The following is a 26,767-nucleotide window of genomic DNA, read 5'->3' on the forward strand; positions in this document are numbered from 1 at the left end:
TAAGAGTATGATCTCATCTTCCCACCATGTGTGTATTGTTGGGAATTATTTGAGTTCAGAGCATTAGTCAAATTCCAGTGTGACAAACTATATTTTGTTGTTGTTGTTCTCTGCACTTCTCTTGTAGTTGAAATTTTATAATTCTTGAATGTACTGTTGTTCAGTAGGAGGATATAATTAAATGATCTTTAATTATGTATTTATATGTTTTCATTTAAAAAATATCTCCATCTTATACTCTAAAAAAATCCTGAATGAAATTTAGAATCCATCTTGTTTGCAGGTAATAATGCCACTTTTTCTTTTCCAGGGATTTTGCAGAAGAGAAACTCTTGCCACTCTTCAGCATGAAGGCCTAGAAGAAAGCATAATATGTGTTGGCCAAGCAATCCAGAGACATGAAATGAGTAAGTAAATGGAACAGAGTATAAACTTTTTACTTCAGATCTTCCTTCCTTGTCTGTTTTTTCAGCTGGGTGGAAGGGGTTGCGATCTCTGACAAAATTACTTAATCCAATGTTTTCCTTGTTCAAGGCAAATTTCTGTGGGTACAATTGCTGCCTTAAACATCTTCACTGTTGGCTCTGCAGAACATGATTTTCTACCATTACTCATCTGTCCCAGCACCAAAATCCCAGTGACTTCAATTAACTGCATGTTGTTTCTTTTTTTACACTCTCTTTTTTGGTCTAATTATCTGTCTAATGGATACATCCAATTCCCCTGCATTGGAACACAAGTCCTATGAGGAGAGACTGAGGGAGCTGGGGTTGCTCAGCCTGGAGAGGAGGAGACTCAGGGGTGACCTTATTGCTCTCTACAACTACCTGAAGGAAAGTTGTAGACAGGTGGATGTTGGTCTCTTCTCCCAGGCAACCAGTACCAGAACAAGAGGACACAGTCTCAGGCTGCGCCAGGGGAGGTTCAGGTTGGATGCTAGGAAGAAGTTCTATACAGAAAGAGTGATTGCCCATTGGAATGGGCTGCTTGGGGAGGTGGTGGAGTCACCATCATTGGAGGTGTTCAGGAGGAGACTTGATGGAGAGTTTGGTTCCATGGGTTAGTGGTTTAGGGGTGTTGGATTGGTTGATGGGTTGGACGCGATGATCTTGAAGGTCTCTTCCAACCTAGTTTATTATTCTATTATTACCTAATCTTGGTAAAAGCAGGAAGGGAGCATACAGAATATTGCAGCATTAGGGGAAAAGATGATTGGTATTGGAGTGCAATTTGCAAAAAAAAATTAAAATGTGTAGAAAGTTCTGCTTTTGAAAACTCTTGGGAAACATTTCACAGGTACTCAGGGAACCTGGGAGATATTTGGTTTGAGTAATATTGATCTACAAAGGACTTTGTCTAGTGCTAGAAACCTGCTGTCCTTTCAGATAGGCTTCCATATTTCCACATAGTTTTTAATCTTCCATTTTAATTTCATCTTTACTGTTAAAAGTACTTCTGCTTTATCCTGTGATACAGAAATTAGTACATCATTATATAAGGCAGTCATAGTGTTAATTCTAGGAGAAAGTTTTCAGAAGGAAAGTCATGGATGGAATAAAGGTGTCTAGGCTATATTTTCCTGTTCTCATTTCTTAGTAGACTGTTCAACCTAAAGTTGTATTTAGGCATTCACATTCTAACTTCATGAATATATATGCAAGGTAGGGATAACTTCTTCACTTGAAACTGCCATAATGCATGAAATTAAGGACCTAACTGTTAATGTAATTTGTAGTCCCTTTGGGACAGTGAGCAGACTTTTTCAGTTAAATCCACCTGTTTTCACTTCTGCACCCTTGCGATTATTCTGGAGGAGAGGAGAGTAAGATGTAGCAAAAGCCATCAGAATTATAGTGCCTGATTGGCTTTTTCTGTAGTTTTTTCTCTACTTCTTATCATCTCATGTAAATAGGCACTCAGAGCTCTATTAAAAATTTCTTTGATCAGGGTCAAAGAATTATCAAAGCCAGGGAACTGAATGTTCAATGGACAACCAGATGCTTGGAAGAAATGAGCACCATTTGGCAGGGAACTACATTTAACCAAGATTTAATTACAATATTCATTACTTCAGAGACTAGAAAAATTGAATGTGACACTCTTAGGGGACCAATAGTAATAAAATAATGAATGAAAAATTCTAAAATATCAGCCAAGTGAGAGAATATATCTATGGCAGTAAAACAAACTATCGTAATTAAACCCGTCTTTTAATTTCAAACTTGAGATTGTTCTCTGCAGCCTGTAGAGAAAAAGGATACAAAGAAAAACATCTGAAATATGTCTGAAAAAAAATTTAAAAAAATGGGAATATGTTTACTTGTACTTCTGCTGGATGCTGAAGATTGTTATTCTGTTAGTTAGCAGTTCTTTCTGCTAATTTGGGTCAATCTTGCTGTAATCAGTAGAACTTGTAATTCCATATTGTCCCAATTCCATTGCTATCACATCAAAATTAAATCCCAACCCACTGGGTAAGAGACAGAAAAGTCTGAAGGTCAAAGGGCTGCTTTTGCAAAGTATACCTGATGCTTGCTCATAACATCCTTCTTTGCAAATTGTAGATAGTTATTACTTGATTTTGTTTTAACACAAGTAATTTATGTGGAAGCCATTTGCAGCAGCACAGTGTTTTAAGCTTTAATTCAGTTATAATTTCTGGAGAATTTGTTTTCATCTTTATTTCATGATAGCAAATACATTTTACTAAACTGCATATCAGCTCTGGGCACCTCATAAATTGAAAAACTAACATGGTGTCAAACAGCTGCTTTCCAAATGTCAGCAATATCTGAAACCACATCAATCCTGGAATTAATATTTTTATTTTCACTCTGCAGTGAGATTCTGACACTAATCCATTACTGCGTATTAAAGACACACCTTTTGCAGATAGTATCATATTGACACCTAATGGTTGCAGATGCTGTTTCCTGCTGTTATGTATATCAAACTGCTGAAACTGTCATCCTCTGTAGGCCTTTCTGAAGTATTCCATTGATCTCAGCAAGGTTTTGTAGTAACCCACCAAAGAGAACAAAGGATGCTGCTTTTTAAAACAATAGTTTCAGTATCATTTTTACAGCTTGCTACCTCATCTACTTATTTCTGTTCTCCAGACCGCTTCTTTCCCACATCACAATAGCATATTTTTAAAGGCTGGAATATGCATTTAAAACATTACCTTCCTATCTAAAAGGTTTTTTTTGTTTGAGGCTTGTTGTTGGGGTTTTTTTTGGTGGTCATTTCTGAAATGACAGCTTTCTAGGTAGCATTGTTTTATCAGTCATCTTAGTCAATTTATTGAGGATGTAACTTACTATTCATATGGCATAAGTCTTTTTTCCCCACTGTTATATACATATATATGTAAGAATAATGTTAATGCTGTGATTTCTGACATCTTGTTCTTTCATTGTTAAGTGTTTGATTTAGTACCGTCCATCCCTCAGGAGCAGGATTGCTTAGTTTTCTTTGATCAGATTTTAAAATCTCCTTGATGAATTGAGTCCACAGGGGCACACTTCTAATGCTATATGAGTTCTACAGAAAGTATTGGGCATGAAAAGAAGTGTACTGAGATAGCTTTGTTTTCAAAGACTGCTCCTAAAAATGCAGTAGATTCAACTTAAACAAATGAAAAAACCACAGATACAAAATATCATTGTGATTATATTTTCTGCAGCACTGGCATATATCTTCTTGGAAATTAAGCCCATGCTTTATGATCCTCTATAAATCTGCATTAGTCAAAGAAGGAAGGGATGTAAGCAGAATATAAAAAGGTGGTAAACACAAGTAATTCTTAATGAGCAGTCTTTAGATGGTTGTGTTTGTAGAAAACGTATGCAATAAAAATTCCTGAAGTCATGTGCTCTGGGCTGTAGAATAGTCAATAACACTTCACATATAAAAACCTATAAAGTGTCCATATTTTCCCCACAGCCAAATATCAATCTAGTTTATAAATGACAGTAAGCAAAACTTAGACCCAAATATGGATTCAGCAATCTCTCTGAAGTGAAGTTGCCTGTGAAAAAAAGCAGATCTTGGATTAGACTTGACAGCTTGACTGGAAATTTTGTGGACCTCTATGTACAGAGCCTAAATGATATGAACATTTTTCCAAAGATGGTGCATTGCACATGTATGTTCACATGCATACAGGCCCTAGAGTGCAGTTCATTTGCTTCAATTCACATTATTTTGCTTCAATAATCTACTCTATTAAAAATAAAAAGCACTTCAGTCATTCTGAGGAAAACAACATGTGAATAAATGAATAAATAAATGAATTTGTGAATAAATTCCATCATGATGGTTAACAGAAGAAATCAAAGTGTGTATTACCTCCAAAATTAGGCTAACAATATTTTTTTCAAATCACAAGTTTGCAAGATGGGAGGAAAATAGAATGACCAGATGACTACACAAGGCTGATTTCCATTAGCGATATTGTAATTCCAGGGTAACCTATGTCTGCACTTCCCTATCCATATGCAAAACATTAGTTACAATACGTAAGATGTGAGCAATTCTGAAAGAATGGGGAAAAATAATTTATTTCTAAAAACAAAGTGTTGCTCTGGCATATTCAAAGAGGACAGGTGCCCTAGTCAAGGATGCTGAAATGTAACTGACTTGAGGGTTTTTTTATATTAATGAAACAGAAAGAGTTTATGAGGCTTAGATACAAGATCATTAACTTGATATTAAACAAAATCAAAACCCCACATATTTTAAGGAAAGGAAATATAAAGTCAGTTGAATTAGGAAGGTAAGTTTGTCTTTCTTCAGTGGGGTGTTGAAGGAAATCTTGGGACAATTAAATAGATTTTCAAAAGTGGAGAACCAGGTCTCTTCCTGGGAAAAGGAAATGTCTTATTGATACAGACTAAAATACATATATAGTTGGGGTGTTATGTTGGGTTGGTTGGTTTGTTTTATTTTCTTGTGGGAACTTTTAAGCTTAATGGGAAAAAAAACTGAGATGGGATCAGAATTGGCCAGGAGAGTCCTAGTCCCACTACTTTGAAAGTCTCCAAACCACGTTATGTCAAACTGCGTACAAGGGCATAGACTCAGCTTTCATTTGTGCTCAGCATGGCCTCTGAATGCAAACTCAGATTCACTAGTGAGTGTTGCATTCCTTAGATCCTTGCCAGTGGTGTCTCCCTAAGAACATGAGAGACCAAATGCTTTTAAGTCTGGTGGTAGTGTACAGTCATACTATATTAGGTGTCAGTTGTAGGCTTATTCATCTTTCCATTGTACTTGATGGTATCACAGATTCTATGATACCAAAACAGGCTTCCAAGAACCTAGCCTTTGTAGATATATTTACAGCTTCTCCCAGTTACTCCACTTTGATTTTCCGGTGAATGAATCTATAGGGAAAACCAAAAATATTTAAAAAAAATACTATTTGTGTAAATATCAGTGAAGAAAATGGACAGAAAGAACTATATCTGAATTTCTAATCTGAAAGTTAAGGTACCTTGAAGCTGATCTTCAGAACCTAGATCCAAGATGTAAAGACATCACCTAGTATTAACAATAAAATCCTTACCTGTGTTGATGGTGCCGTGGTAGCTGTGTATAGAGTAGGACTTGTTTCTGGCTTTTGAGAGGATTTTCAAGCCTAGACCTAAATAAACTCACTTAGGACTGCTATATCTTAACAGCTTTATTTCAGCTAATTCTCCTGCAAAATAAACGCCATAATTTTGAAGAAAAGTATAGGGAAATGCATCTCTATTGCAAAGAAGTGACTATGTTTTTCTGCTTTCTGATCTCTTTTTATCTTCTACCGTCCACTTTTGTTTTCTTTTTCCTCTGGGGCTACAGATACAGCACAGAATAGTGATGAGGCAAAATTCAGCATAAGTTAAGGCAGTCATTTGCAGATAAGTGTTTTGGTCTCTAATCAGCCAGAGAGTGTTTATTTTCAATAGATGAAATTGATTCTAGTCCATTCTCTGTAGCTTCTACATGAGTCATCCTCTGGTTTTGGTCTGCCTTTGCTTTATGTTCTCTTCCATCACAAGAGAGTGAGAGAATATAGCTCCTCTTGTTGCTAGATTTACTCTTTTTTTTGTTAAAGATATTTAGTGGCTGCTTAAGGATTGAGGGTGGCTAGTAGAATTGCAAAGATCACACATTTCCTATAAATCCCTATTTAGCAAATATGAAAAACAGTGGTCAGGCATTGGAATAAGCTGCCTAGGAAGGTGATAGAGTTACCATCCCTAGAGGTGTTCAAGAAACATGGATAAGGCACTTTGGGACATGGTTGAATCGCCATAGTGGTTCTGAGCACATGCTCTAAGGATAAGCTACATATATTAAATTACATATTTATTGATACATCACAGTGCTGTTTCAGTAATGTTCACAGACGTGGTCATTACATTCATTGGCTAAGCTTTCTGTACACTCTGCAAAATGCCATCTTCCTCTAATTGCTCTTCCAAAATATAATTTTAACCATTACAAAAAAGATTATTTTTTTCCTGATGCAGTTCTGGTAAACCTCACAGTCAAGACGTAGAAACTTGCTTACACAGCCTCAGGATAAAAGGTCATTCAGGCCAGGCATTATACACTTGAGAGAAAAATTAAGGCTCCAGAAGAGACTTCCTAGACAGCTTTCCCAATTCTTTGCATCACTGAGGTGAAAATATGTCAGCAATTGGGTCCTCAGTTTTCCCATAAGAATAGCAGGCAGAACAACACAGCAGTCCCAGGGAAGTCATTAATTAAAAATCTTATTGCTCTCTGTTCTGGAGAGGTTATTTCTGAAGTCTAATGAAACAAGATCTCAGCACAAAGATTCCTTCATGACAACTAGGACAGTGCAAGACCTATCAGCATTTACCATAACATAAGGCCTCACTTTCTGCAATCATGTATTTTCTACTTCATACTAGTTTATGCAGGTAGTTTCTTGTGGGAAATGAAACTATACTTTCTGGCCACTATGCTAGAGAATACCTTATAGTCACATTGTCCTAATAGTCACTTTGTTTTACACGCTCTTAACAGCAAATCAACCTCTGTCCCATCAAAGGTAACTCTAGCTTCAATAAAGCTGGGTTTGCACAGCTGAGACTCGAAGACTTGAGGCTTTGGGTTTCTTAGAAACATAACATACAGTTCTTCCAACCACCTTTTTACTGTACTTAATTCTATGACATACTAAGAAACCAATATGCATTTTGAATGCATATAACCAACGTTCTCCTCTTCTATTTTAGTGCCAGACAAGCAACTAAGGGGCAAAGGCAAGGGCTAGTTAATTACGATGCATCTTTTCTGTAAAAATCTCACTACTAGCCCATTCCCCCCACCCCCCTTTAAGTTCTTGTTTTTAGTTGCTAGTGATCACATTGCTTAAAATCATTTCAGGTCTTGACCATGTGCTCTTCTCCTGGCATCCTGCACAATTTCCCCCAGAAACCTTTTTAATGACATAGTTTAAAATAATTCACACTCTAAAGCTTATAGTTTCCTTCCAGACTTTTCAATAAACAGCTCAATAAACTTGCATTTCTCTTTATTTACAGTCAGAGACAACTGATGTTGTACAGCTTTATATCTTCTAGCACTGCACTGCTTTACAATATTAACAATTCTGCAGCTGCTAACTCGGCACCTCTTAGGAATCATACCAGCATCATATGAGCTTTTCCATATAGTAAATCTTCTATGAAGCAGATTGTTTTCACTATGCCTCTATTTAGCTCTGCAATGGTTAAATATTTGATGGCTCCAGCATACGTTTCCTTTCCATAGAATAGGTTAAGCTTTGTTCTCAATTTAGCAGACTGAACCAATACATTTGATTAATTGATCATTTCTGCAATAACATGCTTGCAAAAAAAAAGCTACCAACAAAATCACACCCAATGTAAAACATGCTTGTCTGAGTATCTGTTGTTGTTCCAAGTAGCAAATTAACAACATTGTCATACATTCAGCTTACAGTTACTGTTGCCAACAATTTTATAACTACATTTTAAAAGGGCAATCACTCCACAGCTGTTGATTCATACTAAACTAATATCATCTTGTTGCAGTTCGAACACTTCAACTGTTGCCCCTGTTTCCAATTGGACTATTAATGGGTATTAGTTATTGCAGCCATCTTTATTTGGTTAAGTACAATTTAAGACAACTGCATGTGACGCCTGTCTCTTTTAACTTCTACTTTTTAACTTTTATGTTATATCTTTTAAATCCTAGTGTTCTAAATTGTTTTACTTCAGACATAGAGAATTCTGAGACTTAAACAAAAAGACCTACTTACTTGTGTCTACTACTAGCCTTTCTTTGCTAATATGCATTCTCTCCATATCTGACAGCTCTGCTGCATTCAGACACACATTATTAGTAGCAGAGGTTTCTACAGGTAACAGATCCCATAAAGGCAATCACAGGTCTGTTCTGATGCATACCTTGTGTGCTACCCATCAGGACAGACTGGGCAGCACATATCTATCTTTAATTAAATAACTAACATTGAATTTCATGTTAATGAATTTGTTCAGATTAGAACAGACTCAGGAAATAGAGGAGCAATCAAATGTTCCCTGTCTACCACTTTTAGTATAACTGTTCAATTAATAGTATTTTGTGTTTGCCATTATCAGAAAGGATATATGACTGTGCAGGAAGTGGTCTAAGTTGGTTAAACTATGGTAATAGGTTGGCCTAACCATGACTTGTCTGTTCTTTTTAAGATTCCAGTAATTGTTGTCTTACATAAAAGGGATGACATAATGGTGATGTTTTCATCAAGTTAGAGTGAAAAATACCACTTCAATCCCCAGCAATATATATTAAACATACAAACAAACAACCCACAAGCAGCAAAAACCTTTAGCAGAAAAAAGGTTTGAATCAATTGAGAAGCTCCTGACACAGCAAATGGAGTGCCTCAAGTAACAGTAGCCACAAAGTAGAAACCCTTTAAAATTTCACTTTAGTTTAGAATGTACAGAAATATATTAAACAGATGTGACATTTGTGATGCATTTCATTGAGTTTACTACTTTAGTGCCAGATGATTTTGTTTGTATTTTATAATCTTAAAAACTACAAACATTTCCACACTATCAAAGCAGTAATCTCTATACCTATTAACTTTATGTATTTAATGAAATTAAGGTGCTCTGTAACTTTGATTCAATAATGGCAGTACAACTAATTAAATATATTTTGATCTATTAACAAGCAACTCAAATCATTACTTAGATTTTTGGTCATGTTCCAATACATTACCTAATCAGGCCTGCAGGTACTACTAATTTGTTCAAGCAAACAGCATTGCACATTCCCCTCATTTAACTAAATATGTTAATTAAGTTGTTCTTGTTATCTTAATCTTCAACAATGAAAACAGACATGTCAAACTCCCTGTTAGTTGACTAAAATCCCTATAATCTTGTGACTTTGCCACTTAATGACCAAGTATATTCAAAATCTCCAGAGTAGCCAAGTTAATTCCACTGCATAATAGTCACTGGTTTAAAACTTGACTTTCACCTCATTCCAATTCTCAGAACCAATTAGCACACTTTATGACACCATTTGGTACAGCTCCAAGTTCACAACCACCTCACTGTACTTCATTATTGCTTTATTTAAATAGTCTAACTTAGACCCCTGCTACTGTAAGGTGGTCTGCTATGAAGGTCTGGTAATATTACATCTATTAAACAGATGTCAACACTACAGATTTTTAATTAGCTGTTCCTATTTTGTAACATTTACTCAAGCTTCTGAGTACTGGAACCATTTGGTGCCAGACAAACGTGATGTCCTTCAAATTGGACAAGAGGAGCAAAGAGGCCATGAGAATGAAAATAAGAAAAGGTCACAGTAAGATTTAAAAGGGGAATATTTACAAAACAACTCAAGTAATAGCTTGACAGTTTAAATGTGGCACAAAAATAGAGGCTTATAGTCCATTGATATCCTTTAAGTTTGTCCTTGGCTTTTAAGTACACAGAAATCCAGATTGTGATAAATACCTTGATCTTGTAACTTGCAATCTGCTACTATGACAAAAATAAATACATAGTTACAATCCTTTTATTGAGATCCAAGAAAGTAGCCAGAAGAGCAAGTTAAACATGCTGTGGAAGAGCACTGCACCTCACCTACCCAGAAAGCTTTTCTTCTCATATGAATGCTAAAGATGTGAGAAAGGCAGGTCATTCAGAGGCTCCAACCTGTTGCCATTTATTTAAAGGATAGTTTACCATAAATCCATTTGCAGCTCTGGTATAGCTAAGAGCCTGAAGCTCAGTGGGGTGGATATCCACCTCTCATAACTCTCTGAATTCACAGAAAGCTTTCCCAACCACTTCACAAATCTCTCCCTATATCCAGGTTTTCTGAAAGAATATAACTCTGTGCTACTGGAAAGAAAGCAACCTGGGGACTGAGCAAGACATTTCTGGTAAACAGCTAACTCACTGGGTTTTTTTCTCCTGCTTTGGCTTTGTCAGTCCAGAAAAAGCTCTCCATGATAACTTTTGTTGCAACATTTCAGACCAGTTCATAATCATTACTAGAAAACAAAGTCTTAAGTTTGCCCTTTGGAAAAGAAATTTAATAAACAATTTTGTTGAGCAACATCAACATGAAAGATATGAAATATTGCCTCAAGAAGCTGAAATGAAACATTTCCATTTCCACATATATATTTTCTACTAGCTGTGCTTCTCAGTTTGCACTCTGAGGAGAAAATATTTTGACATCTACAAAGGATCTGGAAATACAACAATTGCACTTCTCAAACAGCAAAATTTATAGGTATGTAAGAGAAATTAAGTTAATTATTATTGTGTAGCAGGATAAAAGTCCAGATAATGAATGAGAAAGGTACTAGTAGCCTGATTCTTGATCCATTGCTAAGGCAGACAAGATGAAAATATTTGTAAACTGAGGATAGTCAGAATCATATGTATGTATGTGCGTGTATATATATTTTACTTTTTTCTTGGGAATTCTGACTGTCTGAAAGGGCTGTAAGATGGCACTTAGATCCACCTTATTTCTACAGTCTCATGCCATGAAGCAGACAAAATGGGAAGGACTCTGCTATACCCAGTCTTTCATCTTTGAAAGATAGTAATTGTAAGTAGTGATCAAGATTAATGAAATTCCCAAATTCTTCTAAGTGTCACATTCTTTCTAAGGCACCATTGAGTCACAGAGTTAGAAGGATCTAGCACGGCAGCACCTGAATGACAATCCATGTATTCTGACCACTGAACAAGAGTTGATAGGATGGAAAGATCAGCACTGAGGAGAAGACAGGCAACAGTATCACTGAATGAGGCTCTATCTTTGTGGACTTTTACAGGCCAGTGCCAAGATGAAAACAACATTTTCCTCTAAGGTGATAAAGCATTAGTTCTTTTCCCTGCAGAGAGAGCAAATTGTAGCTGAGGAGGAGATAAAAGAACTCAAAATAGGCAAAATTCACTAGCATAAAGGTCTGTGAAGTTCGTAACTCCCATGTGGAATTTTAAATTATTTTTGCAGAGTTTTATTCTTCATACTAAAATTCAAGAGCATGTAAATTTTGCTTCAAGTTACATTTGGAAAGAACTGCACAGTCTCACTGAATATGTTTCAAAGAACTAGCACAATACAGCTAAGCTTTTAAAGACATCATGATCCACAAAAACTAAAACTTTTATTTTTTATTCTACTTTTTGAAGTCAGTATGAATGAACTAGGTTTTTGCACGCTTCTTTCTCTGCCTTTCCCTTTCTCCTTAAAAAAGATTTTCTAACTTAGCAATACATTTCTATCAAACCTGAATATGATTAAGATTTTCAAGAGAAACAAGTATCTACAACTGTTGTGAAAGAAAGATAGCCTGAAAGAGTAAGTGACAGGACCTTTTTCTGATGGAGGAGGAATCTTGATGTGTGCGTTCCTGTTCTTTCTGATGGGATAATCCTGATGAAAGCAATTTAATACAAACTGGGGCAAAAGTTGAAAATTGAAATCAGTTTACTGTGAGAGGCAGATGCATTGAAATGTGTGTCATTTCAAGTAGACATCCCCAAGAACCATATCCAAATGACCTTTAAACACATCCAGGGTTGGTGACTCAGCCACATCCCCGGGCAGCACATTCCAATGCCTGATCATTCTTTCTGTGAGAAAAAATTTCCTAACATCCAGTCTAAACCTACCCAGTTGTAGCTTGTGGCCATTCCCTCTTGTTCTATCTCTAACTACCTGTGAGAAGAGACCATCACCAGCCCCTCTACAATATCCTTTCAGGTAGTTGCAGAGAGCTATGAAGTCTCCACTCAGACTCCTCTTTTCAAAACTAAACATCCCCAGCTTTTTGGGTGACTCTTCATAAGACTTATTCTCCGGGCCCTTCACCAGCTTTGTTGCTCTCCTCTGCACTTGCTCCAGTGCCTTGACATTTCTCTGGTATTGGGGTGCCCAAAACTGAACACAATATTTGAGGTGTGGCCTCACCAGAGCTGAGTAGCAGGGAACAATCACCTCCCTGCTTCTGCTGGAAAAAGATGTTCAATGAATGTGTGGTATGCCTTGACAATGGAAATATTTCTGTCAAGTCTCATCATCTCTTTTGCTTGGTGATGTGGTTACCTATCATAGCAATAAGATGGGGGTTCTTGATGTAGTTTTGAGGGCTTCTTCCCCCCCCCACCCCTCCACCCCCCCCCCCCCATTATCTTTTTTTAAACAACAGAGCTGATGTTATGCAATGAATCTAATCAAACATACATCAGCAGTCCAATTTCATAACTCTACACGTACTCCTTTTTTTCTTTTTTTTAATATATCATGTGTCCATCCTATCTCTCTATTTCAGTTCCTAGAAATATATTGACAGCACACTGCATCTATTCTGCCAGGAATATTTGAAAGCGTAAAAAGGCAAAAATCAGGTCAACTGCAATTTTTTGGTTGAAAAATATGTAATGTAAAGTTGGCAAGGCAGCAGTGGGGAAAGCTATGGGGAGATTCAGGAAGTAGGCCAGCAAAGAAAGTATGTGTACCTCCTGTAGTTGGTAAAAGGGTCAGGTAGCTTATAAAGTGGGTATAAAAAGATCAAACGGTAAAAAGCAATTAACCCCTTGGCATTGGGAATTGGGATTTCCTGACACCGACTGCTAATGCTGGCCTTAAGGGGTTATAGGATCAAATAATAATAAGCCAAGTTCTGAAATAAAAGCTATCATTTTAGGCAGAGAGGAAGGCATTTCAAGCACATTCTGGGCTGATGGACTAGTATGGTACAAGGAGAAGGGCACAGAGGAGAAATACTCTGAAAGATAAATGGTAAAAATAGTTTTCTAGATTTAGACTCAAATAGATTTCTTTAAACCTTCTCTCTTTCTTTCTGAATTAAACACACTGTTTTGCTCTATATGTCTGTGATCTGTGACCTCACCCAGCTCTTCTCTGATACATGGAGAGATTTAGCCTCCATTTTCTGAACAAGTTCCTGCTCATTTTGTGAATAGCTTCTGAACATTGTCTAGATTAGCTGTAGGTGGTTTTCTTAATGGCCTTAAACATTGTGGTTCTTTTACTTTCCTTCCACACATCAAGGAGGGGTTTAAAAAAAAAAAAAAAAAAAAAAAGGAAAAAAAACAGGAAAAAAGGACAAGCAACAGCAGAGAAATTCTTTAACAAAATCACCAACATTTAAGAATCCACCAGTCTGAAAAATTGCATGATTCTAATAATCAGAAGTCTGCATTTATGGTAGAGGGATTGTTTCTTTCTTTTTAAAAAGGCAAGCTTTTCTATGATAACTAAGCACCCCTACTTGGTAACTGATATGATATAGTTTTGATATTTGCTAATTTATACCTTTAGATTTCTGCAGAGAAAATTAGACAGTTTGTATACAATAATTACAACATGTCATGCAGTTTCAAAACAGAAATCAACATCTAACATCCCTCCCTGCTAGGTGGCCTGAAAATCTAGAGAGATTGGTACTTCATGGAATGTTATCAAGTGCTTCTCTAGAACACTGATCCCAAAATGAATGCCAGAAGAACACTATTTGTCCCCAGCTTTAACTCTGATAAAGGCAGTACCCAGCCAGCATTTTATACTCTTTTAAAGTTCCCTACAAAAACATTCTCTCAATGAAATATCATATCCAATTCTTTAATGTACTTTTTTGATTCCTCAGAATTCTTGTAAAGAACTCTAAAATAATTTCTTTCCTGCCTGGTCAAAACCCGAGATAAAAAAGGAGTGTTTGAGAAAGTACTATGGAGCACAAGGATTATTATCAGGACCTTACCACTCTATAAAGTATTTGTTCTCCACAATAAAACTGAGAGGTTCCAAGTTGAGAAATTCTGACCTCCTATGGCCTGAGTATGCAGGTGATTTCTTTCAAAATAAAACACCATTAGAATATAGGCTTCACTTTCAGGCTGCCTCCAGTTAACACTTGTGAATACAACAGTATCCTAGGAAGCGGGGAAAGAAGACAACAAATGGAGCAGGTCATGCGTTAAAGGATCAAATTAAGCTTAAAATGTGTAAGACATATTTTACAAATTTGTAAAGCTTATTTGAAGCTCCTCCAAATAGCTCAGAACCATGCCATATGAAAGGCTGCATGAAATTAAGACTAATTTCTTTGAAATTTGTGTCTTTCATTTGGATTATGTATGCAGACTGATATACAATTCAAAAGAGCTTCTCAGTGAATGTTTTCATCTCAGACTACATTTTTGTAGTAAATTGCATCAACATAACCCTGATACCATTAATTAAAATGTAGTTTCCCATTCTTCTATTCCATCCTTCAGGGCAGGCAGTAGCCAGCATGACTGTATGGACCAAGTGAACATATATGGCTGCATCTCAGTGTGAGGCATTTCAAATACTAGTTGAGAAACAGCCAGGCAGGAAACTCATCTTTGCTCTGTTTTCTGTTGGTTTGTGAGCCAATGGATTTGTGTGTGAAAACAGTAGTTTTGGTTTTGGTGGTAACTCTACTCACTAGTGTGAATTAAAAGATAAGCTGGCATGAGCTGTTTTCTCTGCATATTGTTCTCTGTATCTATCTTCTTGTTGTATCTGAGTACCTTAGACAGACTAGTGATTGTAACAACATTGTATTCTCATTTCAATTGTCATTCTTCTCTTTGTCCTCAAAGTCAACAGCTGTTGGACCACTCATGGTCCACTCATACCAAGCAATCCAGTTTTATTTTCTTCAGAAGTTACTGCTATGAAGACAAAGCTGTCTAATATTTGCAACAGACCACGTAAGAAACAGATCACATCTCAGTCAAGGGGCAAAAATTTCTGCCTCTATGGTGGTGACTGCTTTAAAGGGTTCACTCAAATTCATAGCACATTGTGAAAATGCACTTGTAGAAAACAGTGGCAAAACAAAACAGTGAACAGATGTGATTATCTTCCCATATTTGCTCTTAAGATCACTTTTTAATTTTTATTACTTTATTTATTTAACATAAGATAGTCCTAATGAAGTTCTTGTTCCTGTACCTTGTATATCCATACCTCCCCTGGTGTTCATCTTCCCCTCCCCCCAACACTTCAAATTATGCCAAATCATTCTCATTTCTAGGGCTTTTCATATGTACGTTATATGCTAAAGATTAGTAAGGTGTTGCCCATTGTGTATGATAAGGCACATAAATCCCTAGTGATGTGAAGAGGAATTTGCAAAAATCTCAAATTCAGTCACAAACTTAGCACTGATGTGTTCTTGTCACACTGCAACCCTGGTTTCTACCTCATAAACTACTTTTCTGTTGTTTAAATGTTCTCTGCTTTTGAAATTATTTCTGCAAGCTATCAGAGGGTATTAATGCTACTAGATTAGGAAATTGGTAGCCATAATTATTTTTGCTATAATCAGAGAGGTGTCTTTGCCAAAGGCATTTTCAAACAGAAATAGAAATGGTCTGAACCATCCTTGGAAGGAGGGCCATCTTCCTCCTCCACTGACTATGACTATAGATATTATGACAGATTTTTGGAAGATTTAAATGTCATTCACTGCTACTACTGAGATACTTTTCCTCCATAATTATTCTACAAGTAAGTAGGGTTAGGCCTAATGAAAGGGTTAAGCAAATGGTTAAGAAATCTTACCTGATCAGAGAAAAAGTATTCTTTGAACTGGTGATCACAGTAAAGCAAAAGTAGCTAAGTAAGGAAAATTCCTTTCTGATGTCACTATTACTAGTTAACAAATCAGGTGGTCTAAGACAGACAGAAAGCTCCCAGCTTTAGAGTTAAATCTATTCCTGAACTGGTAAAAGTATTTACTACTATAAATCACTCTCAATTTTTAGATCTGGTGCATACTTTCCTTTCATCACAGCTAATTTTTCTCTTTCCTTGCACCACAGCTAATTTTTCTCTTTCCTTGCCAAAAGCTCTTAATTCCATGGCTTTTAACAGTTTACAACTGCTTCATCTGTTCAGGGTTGTGGAAAATTAGAAGTCATGCTGTTCTTGAGAAATATTTGTCATGTGTAATATGATATATGTCATCATATAATACAAAAAATAGGTTACCAGTTTCTAATGTGAGACTAATGGATTACCAATTCTTAAATTTCATTCTTGAATTAATAAACCTGTAATTGGAGAGTATCATTTGCCAGGGATCAATTAGGAAACATTGTACAAATACACAGCACATTATTCTAATTTCATATAATATTTTCCAAATTATGTTGGCATTTTTACAGAGAATTCCAGGGGAAAAAAATAGCATCTGAACACAGCTATGTCAAAATATATTTTGCTTTTATATGTATTCTGTAAAAAGGATTTTCCCCACATAGTTGTCCTTGTATTGCTGTAAAATGACAGCTATAATTATGCAGAACCTTCCCTCCTCCCTGAAGGACAGAAATTACAGCATGATACAGTCTGAAAACCAACCAAATGCTTGTTTAGAACTGTTTGAGTGCTTTGTAAGTGAGGTATTTTTCAGATGGGGCTTTTCTTTTAGCGACAGAGAACAATGGCTCATATAAATGCAAAACAGATATGAGAAGCAGTCAGCATGCTTTCCCCAATCTAACACTATTAACCATCTGACCCAGAGTTGGCAGGATGCATCTCAAGAATGTCACCACTCCCTCTGACAGAGTCCAAGGACCAAAGAACCTATTGTGAAAGATAAAGGAGCAAAACAAAAACTATATAATAAAGTCCTCCATGCTCCTAGGCAAAGAAATATATTGCAGTGACACTTTAAAAGCGTTTTTCCTCTTTTACACAGCCTGCTTTTTACATGAAGGAATCAGGAGGACAAAGTCCTCATGCACACACAAAAACCTTTAAAAAGCTCTTTGAAAAGTGTTACAATTTCTACAAAGAGGCTTCCTGCGGCCCTTTCAGAAGGCAAAGAGTGCTTTTAAGTGCTATACTTTTTTTTTTTTTTTTTTTAATTTCTTTTCAACTGGTAGCTAGAATACAGGTTTGATGAAGAACAAATCCCCCCCCCCCTCCCCCCCCCCCCCCCGTGCCCCAGCCCCCCCATGCATTACTTTTGCAAGAGAAGTCAAGATAAATTTATCTCCCTGATAATGTCATAAGCATGCGGCAGACGGGAAAATGAAATGAACACCCTTAAGTCTGCAGATGTGAGGCCAGCATGAGACAAACAGATTTTAGACAAGAGTATTAACACATTCTAGTTTAATAGCACAGTATGCAGGCTGCTTACACATGAAAAAAGACTTACGCACATGCTTACAAGTGTGGGATTAAACATTTTATTAACATCCCCAACAAGGATATTTCTTCAGTTGGTATCTAAGGTACCAGAATTTAATCCCAAATCTCAAAAAAATCAAGTTTTCTTGCAAGGACACAACTATTCATTGTGTTTCTCTAAATACTTCCATTCATGTCGGTGGAAACTTCTCCTTGGTTGTGAAGATATAGTAGAAGACATCTCAAATCTAGAGACATACAAGTGTTTCAAAAGTGCTATAGCTAATCATGTTGGACACTGTATTGCACATGCCAGATCTCACAAAGTCCTGATTATGGTCTTGCTTCTTTCTGGACAGGCCACACAAAGATGAATTCATGTAAACACCTAACCCTGAGGAGGACATGGTGGCTGTCGCATCCTGTAATCACTAATCAGGCACAACTCCTTTCTGTAGTCAACCAGATTGAGGTAAGATCAACAACATATTTCAAACCTGTGAGTCTTATGTTTGTGTACACTCAAACTACGGATATCTATGGATTTTATTAGATCTTTGTTTCAACTGAGAGTTAGGCTGTGCTTAAGGTTTACCTTACAGGGAGAGGATTATGGTTCTCAACCCTTGCTATCCATTACAGGATGAAATTTATCAACACCTCTGTCTTCTGCACAATTCATATCACGTATTTCATATGAACATAAGCCTGTTGATTTTTCCAAAATAACATACATTAGACTTGTAAAATTTTAACTTCCATTTACTTCCACAGAGCATTCTTCAGGGTGCCTTTCAGTAGAAGTATCAGCATGGGTTTGCTCTATTGTTCTCTATAAGAACCATGGAATAGCATTAGAGGGTTTCATGTGGTTAAAGACTCATATCTATAAGCAGCCAAGGAAAAATTATGGAAGAAAGTATTTGGGGAAAAAAACAGATGTCTGATCTCTGCCACTGCCATGCCATTGGCATGCCACTTCCATGTATGCCATTTAACACAGTTTCAAGGCTGAGCAGGAAATCATAGAAATGACAGAATAAGAGACTTTAAATTGTGTGTAAATTCTATAACATTTTCAAAAGAAATTACATGCACTTCACATTCAGTAATATAAGTTTAAAATCAAAGATTATTAATATATGAAAATACATCATATCAAGGGATAACTGCATTATTTTAAATGTGATTATTTCAAACCTGTATTCCCACATTATAGAATGTAAGTTACCAACTGATTAATGTTAAAGACCCAATTCCAGTTCTAGCTCTAAGAAAGGCACTTCTGAAGACATTTTCTTAACTTATTAAGGTAAATATGATGTATGGCATTAATCTAACAGGACACTGAATTATTTTAGGCATGCAGGAAATGAAAGGCAATTTCCAAATCTATCAAAAATGCATGCAGGCTAAAACTTGCACAAAACTCACCTTTGAGAAGGCTGAAAATCAGTTACTCATCTTATCTGGGAAAAGAAAATGAGATTTTCATCAATTATTAGAATATATTCCTGAAAAAGCTACAGAAATAAGCAAAGGACAAGACTTTGAACAGTCTTAAAGCACAGTTATAATTCTTACAGAAACATTTTGTTGTGTGACATTTTAATATTCATATTGTTATTTAGAGCATTCTGGAATTAGTCCTGCATAATAAAGTGGATAGTATCTGCAAGCAATTAATTTTGATCTGTAATAAACATATATCACAAAGTGGGATGGTAATGGGAATTAATCTTCACACACCACTTCCCACATCCCTATTATATATTTATTAACTGATTTTCAAAACTTTGAAAGTTGTCTCTAAGCCTGGACCTCTTTTGAAAATTCTAAAATCATTAGCATGACAATTTTATTGAATTTACCTTTACAGTCCTACTGTAGTACAGCTGCATAAGACTCCTCAGACACACTATTTCAGAGAAAGTGCAACAAAGTTGTAACTAAACACCCTTTAATACATTTTGTCCATTTTCTCACAATTAATAAGGGGGGGGGGGGAATTGTTTCATGTCTGTTTTTAGCCCAGAAGTAATTTGAACCCATAAATCTAATAAAAAATGACAAAAATTAAATAAAATAATTAACATAAATCACCATACAGATGGAGAAGAAGGATATGGGTTTTATGACGAGAGAGGGGTAATAAACTACATTGTATTTATTACACATTTGCCTTGTGCATAGGTTTTATGTATTTACCAATGCACTACACATTGAGTGGTTCCTACACTCATATTCCACTGCAGAAGGAGTAGTGTGGCCTCACTGAAGTCTTACCTGAGTTATGTTTGTACACAAGGATATGTCAGGAAGTTGTGCAGCTCCATAATTTTTCATTTTTCAGCATGAACTCTGCCATTTTTGGCTATTCTCCAAATAAATATCTATATATGCTTTAGAAGCCCCTGAAGTGATTAAAGATATAATATTAAAGATATACTTAAGAATCCAGGTATCTTCTTTGTTTTCTCTCATCCTACCACAGCTGTCTTTAGGCTACCAAAACCCTCCAGTCTATATCTGTCTTCTTACAAAGAGTCAGTGAAATACTCTGACATAATAAACTCAAAGCAATGAAATGACCACATGATCATTCATACTTTTGATGAGTTTGAAATTAAAAATTTGTTAAACCATTGTTCTGATTTCTACACTCTTCTGTTTGCCCCATTTGCCAGTTTTGCTTGTGGTTTTCAGCAGTAGGAGGGGGAATTTGCAGAGTATCAGATTAGTACAACCCTGCATCTGTATTTCATCAGGACCAGCCAAATTTCCAACTTAGATTTCAGTGAGGAATTCTTAATCTGTGAGTTGCTTGAGCTATTAATTATTTCAGCATTACAGAAGGACAAATGCTGGTTTTGGTATAACTAGTAACAGAATAAATGATCAAATATGGAAACATAGTGGTAGACTTCTGGTAAATCCAGAACCAGCTTCAAAGATAATCTTCAAAGCAAAACCAGACAAATGCCTCCACTGGTGCTCCAATTCAAGAAGTGAACTTGCTTATACATATGCTTAACTTCCAAATTATTCACACACAAAACTGCTTTTTTTCCACAAAAGAGTGTCTTTTTACTGATTAATATAATGAACTTTCAAAGTAGCTTATATTTAACACAGTATGGTGACATGAATATTGAGAAAGAACTAGTAGATTTTATGTGTGCATCCTTCCAAAGTTCATTCTCATTTTTTATGTGTTACAGCAGTTTTAGGCTGATGCCTAAGAAATTTTTCCAGAGACTGAGTAGAAAGTGGTAGAATGTAAATAAATTATCATTGGATATAACGGCAAAAATAATGGTAAAGTCTAAATAATCCCATTGGTCTGAAACTAATATGAAGTTAGTAGTACAAACTCTTTTCAGCTTCTTCACTCTAGCAGATACTAGCTGCTTGCTTCTGCTGGCTTGCTGACCTTGGCTGCATTCTTGTTGCAGTTAAGTATTGACATGCTACTCTCTGCTTTTTCTCCTCTTTCTCTTTTCTCTTGTACAGAGTGGGGAGGAGAGGGGAAACTGTTGGTAGTCCCCTGGTTTTGTCCAGGGGGGGTTCTCGTGTTGTTTGTGATTTGTGAATAGATGTAAATATTGTGTATTTTGTATATAGTCATTGTATTTCTTATACCTAGATTTTAGTGTGCTTCATTTGCTTCCATCTGAGCTGGACTGGCAATTTTATTTTGGGGGGTAATTCTCTCAAATTACTTGAGGGTAATCTCAACCCACCACAGGTGTTTAAACAAGCTCCTACACAGTTGCAACTTAATTCATCTCCCAGCAGAAGGTAGTAAAAGTAGCCAAAGGATTACATTAGGTATTAGTGCTTTGCAATGAGACCACAATTGGATGTCCCTGTCCCTGTGTGTTGTATATGCATGCACTTGTAGATACGTAATACCTAAATCTTATGCATCTACTGAAATACAAAGTTGTTCTCACTACAGCTAGCCCAGAAGGTGCTGGTGAAGACTCATGTTATATCTCAGCAATATCTTCTCTATTTCCCCTTTTTAAAGAGGTTGTGCTGCTAGTTGTATCTAATTTTGAATTCAGCTTAGAAATCAAGTCAGATTTTATTGCATGCATTTTATCAGACTGACACACATGGATACACATCATCACCCACATAGCAGAAAGTTTATTCTGCTTGCAGAGGGAGCACACAAAAGCAGTTGCTACTACATTGAAGTTGCACTTATTTGCCAAACCATCGTACAAAGAGGCAAGTAGCTATTGTTACTTAGTTCCATTACTTCAGCCTCTAATATGAACATAAGTGATTTGCCTTGTTTGGAAATGTGCAGGAATGAACTTCAAAGTTTGCCAAACTAAGGATTCATTCAAAGATTTATAATAGCTAATGGCAGCAACAACAACAACAAAATCCCTTCTTTTAAATCTTCGCTTTCCAGAGACTTCTCAGATAAATGATCCCACAGTAGAAAAAAACTGATTTATAAAGGTTATTCAGCACATCACTGTATGCCAAAACTGAACTCTACATGGACGGAAAAGTGACATTCCTATGGTTTTCTCTAGGATTTTATGAAAGTCCACATCCATAAACACAGAATTCAATGTAAAATAGTAGCCTCAAGTATACGCAGTGAATGAAGAGCTGTAAATCCCTGGTTCTAAATCTTGTACTTCAGTAAACTCTTTTATTTAATGGGGAACCACTTCCCTAAATTAATACAGAATCTCTGAAAAGTGCTTAGTTTTGAGAAGCTTTTCAAACCTTCTATCTCAATGGCAAGAGAACCACTCTCGGAAAGAATTTTCAGTAAGTGATATCAAGTGGGCACAAAATACCCATTGACCCTGAAAGCAAGAAAATGGAACCAGTCACTTCAAACGATGTAATTTGTGTTCTCCAATAGTGTTGAAGTGAATAGCATTCAGCTAATCTGTAAAAACTCTCAAGCCATTATAATTTACCCTATGGAACAGCTTCACTGTCAGATGAAAAATCTGCAGTACTGGAGAAGTGCTGTATACTTAGCTTTCATACAACAGTCAAGAGATTCCTGAGATGCTCTCAGGAATGTAACCTCCACAAAAACTCTCAAGGTAAAGACATCTTATGCTGTTTGCACAGATCACAACAATATGAAAGCACTTCTGGAATGTGAATGACAGCAACTTAAGAACAATGGGGTTTATAAAAAATTAATTAGGATTCCTCAGTATGAGATTACTCAAAAGGATTTAGGAAGGACAGAAAATCAAGGGTTGGTCAATAATTTCTATTTTACATTACTTAAAATGCAATAAAAATATGCAACAGGTCAAAACAAGCAAACTAAAAGCCACTCTCCCTTAGCACTGAGCAGCAAAACTGGAAACCCATTACACATAACTGGAGCCTTATTTCTTGCAGACAATGGTGGTATACAAAAAATAATGAGGAAAAAAAAGTTTTCTAACTGCACCAAAACAATGTATATGTCATAAAGCTGTTACAGGTCATGAACCCTTACTACCACTAACAGTCTTCTAACATAATCCTTCCCCAAGCTCAGAGTATTGAGCATATCACTGTGTTTGCATGGTAGTGGATATATACTTATTCCAGTGTAGGTGTGAATGTTTAAAGGTAAATTGCTTCATCCTTGTACTGCAAACTAGACTTTGCCTAAACATGCACACACTCACAAAAATCTTTCTTCTTCTTCCTGCCTCTCAATACCAACCTATTTATAGAATGCAATCATGTTAGCTTGCAAACACTTGTCCCAGCTTAAATAAGACAGGCTTTCATCTTTTCTCCTAAAATCAGCTCTGCCTTTCCTTGTAAGCACTTGCAGCTCAACTCTCTTCCTCCACACATAGTTATTCCAAATGGAATGAGTCTTCGTGTATGCAGATAATCAGACTATACACAACAGCTCAGAAAAGGTCTCACAATGAAATAAATCTGCCATGGAAGATAAAATATCTTGCATGACAGAAATATACCCCTACTTTAACTTCTTTTTTTTTTTTTCTTTTCCTTTTTCCCTTGAGTTTTGCTGTACTCCTGAAGCATGTAAGATAATACAGTCAGGAAATGCACAGCCCTGATTTCACAGCTGGCTATCAGGGTGGAATCAAAAGTACATAATTAATATTGTCAATTGTAAGCTATAAGTACAATAATAGGAAGAATATAAGGATCTATAACTAAAACTAGTGGCATCTAGATGTTATGTAGTCTGTGAGAACTATAAAAAAACTATTCTTGTGGCTTGGACCGCAACCTCTTGGCTTGGACCGCAACACTCTGTGCTGGGTTAGGAACTGGCTGGAGGGCCGAGCCCAGAGCGTGGTGGTGAATGGTGCCACATCCAGCTGGCGGTCAGTCACCAGTGGCATCCCCCAGGGATCAGTACTGGGCCATGTCCTCTTTAACATCTTCATTGATGATCTGCATGAGAGGGTTGAGTCAGTCATCAGCAAGTTTTCAGATGACACCAAGTTAGGGGCAGATGTTAGTCAGAGGGTAGAAAGGCTCTGCAGAGGGACCTTGACCGACTGGACAGATGGGCAGAATCCAATGGGATGGCATTTAACAAGTCCAAGTGCCAGGTGCTGCACTTTGGCCACGGCAACCCCATGCAGAGCTACAGGCTGGGGTCAGAGTGGCTGGAGAGCTCCCAAACAGAGAGGGACCTGGGGATACTGATCGACAGCTGCCTGAACATGAGCCAGCAGTGTGCCCAGGTGGCCAAGAAGGCCAATGGCATCCTGGCCTGCATTAGGAATAGTGTGGCCAGCAGGAGCAGGGAAGTCATTGTGCCCCTATACTCTGCAGTGGTTAGGCCGTACCTTGAGTACTGTGTCCAGTTCTGGGCCCCTCAGTTTAGGAAGGCCATTGAGACACTTGAATGTGCCCAGAGAAGGGCAACAAGGCTGGGGAGAAGCCTTGAGCACAAGCCCAAAGAGGAGAGGCTGAGGAAGCTGGGATTGTTTAGCCTGGAGAAGAGGAGGCTCAGGGGTGACCTCATTGCCCTCTACAACTACCTGAAAGGTGGTTGTAGCCAGAAAGGGGTTGGTCTCTTCTCCCAGGCAACCAGCACCAGAACAAGGGGACACAGTCTCAAGCTGTGCCAGGGGAGGTTTAGACTCGAGGTGAGGAGAAAGTTCTTCACCGAGCGAGTCGTTCATCATTGGAATGTGCTGCCCAGGGAGGTGGTGGAGTCACTGTCCCTGGAGGGGTTCAAGAGGACATTGGATGTGGCACTTGGTGCCATAGTCTAGTCATGAGGTCTGTGTCGATAGGTTGGACTCGATCCTCCAGGTCTCTTCAACCTTAGTTATACTGTGATACTGTGAAAAAATATTTTATGGTAATTTCCTGAATCTGTTATCTGATCACAGGTCAAATTCTTCAGACTTCCAGCAGATACTATTGATTTAAATATATAACCACAAATATCTATTTATTAAAAAAAAAAACAAAACAGCAACAAAAAGGAAAAGGTATTCATTTTTTGACAACACAGTAATGTAAATATTTCTAATATATTTAAACTAATGACATAACAGAGAGCCAACTCAGTCTAAACTCCAGTTGGTTACTTTACGAAATTTCCTAAGCCATGTGGCTGAGGATGCTCCACGCAAAGTCACAAAGTAAGGAATGAAAATGTTATCACACTTTTGAAAATAATTTACAGACAAGATGACCTGGTAATAATCTGTGACATGCGTCACCCACAATTAACAGAAACTTAGGTGTGGTATGACACGGAATTGATCCTCTCGGTGAAAGGGAAATAATTCTTATCTGTAGAGGAAATTACAGTGTACAAGGAGCTCTACAGAAATATATTGAAAATATTCCTACTTTAATTAATTTTGTACTGTGTACTGCTTGTTCTCTTATTTTATCATACTTATGCTGAAATTTGTTCTAGTTTATCAATTGCGATTTTCCTATTGTCAATTTTATTATTTTTAATTCTATTTTGTCAGAGTTCTATAGTTGGTAGAATGGCTTGATCTGTAGATGAAGCAGCCTATATTATTACTACTATAGATACTGGCTTACAGGATGGTTAGTACAAAAATATTTTGATCTGGAAGCATATAAGGAAAAGAGGTGAACCTTGAATACAAACACAGGGAATAAACAATATTCAGACAGAAGCAAGTCTTTGAATTCTTCACACTACTAAGTATCGCCTGGCTTGGTAGTAGAAATAATTCTTCACACTACTAACTATTGCCTGGCTCAGACACAGAGGGGTTTACTGGGTCATAAAGTCCAGACTGTTCCCATCAGGCATTTCATAACATTTCAAAATCCACTTAAATTCTGGTGGCTCCTTTGTGAATAGACAAAGTACATAAATTTTGTGACATAGTTGAAGTTGTTCAACTGCTCTCAACCTGTGTGTGTATATATATATATTATATATATATATCTATGCATACATTCCTAGAACACAGTGCTGCTCACAGGCATCCTACTTTTTTTTTTTTTATGAAGAATTTTATTTATGCCATCACTTCCCTTTTATTTTTTTTTCTCCAGTGTAGAGTTACCCAGTAGATTGCAGCAATCATTTCTCATACATGAATGGGAATGAGAACCTCCTTTTACTCATATAGTAATGCCTCTTGTTAAATACATCCCAGGTAATAACGGTGCCTTTATTTCAGATATCAGTACAATGCAATTGCAAATGTGCTAAGGATTTTATGTTTAGTGAAAACTATGAAAGAAGGAAATACAATATTTGGAATATAAATAAATTTATGCTTTCCTGCCCTATGATGAAATTCAGTTTCTCCTTTTACCCCTTGAGAGCTTGATTGAGTAGCATAGAATGGAAACAACAATTGCTCTTCAAATTATTTGCTTACCTTTCTTCCTTGGCTGTATTTACTTTCCAGACCCTGTTCTCTAAAGTGTTTCCTCAGTTCCTTGTAAATATTTCATCTTTGCACCTCCATGTAAGACAGTGCTCTCCTTGTCTTCTGTATTTTCGGTTTTAACCCTACAAAATTCATTTCCTTAC

The 26,767-nt window shown here is 36.8% G+C and overlaps 1 long non-coding RNA gene across 1 annotated transcript in view; it reads left to right on the top strand.

Moving 5' to 3' along the window:
* Positions 1-315: 315 nt before the first annotated feature.
* The window catches only part of LOC137442360 (uncharacterized), a 96,298-nt gene continuing 69,846 nt past the window's right edge, over positions 316-26,767 (top strand). Inside the window, exons 1-2 of the long non-coding RNA XR_010987646.1 lie at positions 316-407; positions 18,105-18,217. This is a non-coding gene — a long non-coding RNA (uncharacterized lncRNA). The remainder of the gene's footprint in view (positions 408-18,104; positions 18,218-26,767) is intronic.

The sequence above is a fragment of the Melanerpes formicivorus genome, unplaced genomic scaffold (genome assembly GCF_026170545.1).
Source record: "Melanerpes formicivorus ecotype bairdi unplaced genomic scaffold, bMelFor1.0.p_v2 SCAF_7, whole genome shotgun sequence".
Lineage (NCBI taxonomy): Eukaryota > Metazoa > Chordata > Aves > Piciformes > Picidae > Melanerpes > Melanerpes formicivorus.